Source organism: Camelus ferus, chromosome 22 (genome assembly GCF_009834535.1).
Source record: "Camelus ferus isolate YT-003-E chromosome 22, BCGSAC_Cfer_1.0, whole genome shotgun sequence".
NCBI classification, from domain to species: Eukaryota; Metazoa; Chordata; class Mammalia; order Artiodactyla; family Camelidae; genus Camelus; species Camelus ferus.
The window spans coordinates 21,954,858-21,955,611 of NC_045717.1; positions in this window are offsets into that span (position 1 = coordinate 21,954,858).

Below are 754 nucleotides of genomic sequence, written 5' to 3' on the forward strand. Positions count from 1 at the left end.
GGGCGGGGGCGGAGGCTTGCTGGGCGGGGCAGGGGCGGGGCCCGGCGGGGCGGGGGTCCTCGCCGAGCTCGGGCCCCTCCCCGCGACTAGGCAGCTTCCAGGACCCCGGGGAGCGCTACTGGGCCCCGCCCCGCCTCTAGGCGCGTTGAGCAAGGATCAGGCCCCCGGATTCTTCCCTGTCCCTAACTCTTGCTTTTGAACCTAATACCATCCACTGCGTGCCGCCTGGCCCCCGCTTCCTCAATTCGCAGCACGGCCCCCCGCGGCCCTCTCCAGGGTCCCCTCTCTGGCTCGTCTCTGACCCGCGCATCTGCCAACACACCGCGGGCGCCCTGATCCCCTCGAGCTCACCGCTGGGCTCTGTGGGGAAGGCCTGGACGCTGCCTCAGGCCTCAGAGGCCACCCCAGCTGCTCCGACTCTGGGGACCTGTCCCAGCTCGCAGGCCAAACTTGTTCATTTCGTGGTTCATGAGGCCGAGACGCGCTCAGGGACCAACCAGAGTTGGGAACCCAAGGAACCACCCTGGGGGGTTGGGAGGCCTGGAGGACAGCTGCGCGAAGGCTTGGGGTTCGGTGGGGTGCAGGGGCAGAGCTGGGAAGATAAGGCGCGGAGCTAGGCCAGCGTGGGTGGTGGCGAAGCCCCAGACTCCCTCTTGCCCAGTGGAACAGAAGGTGATCCGGGATCCGGAATCAGCAGCAGCGCAGAGGGGCAGGGAGCCTGGGTGAGCCATGAATGCAGGACAATCCCGGGTCA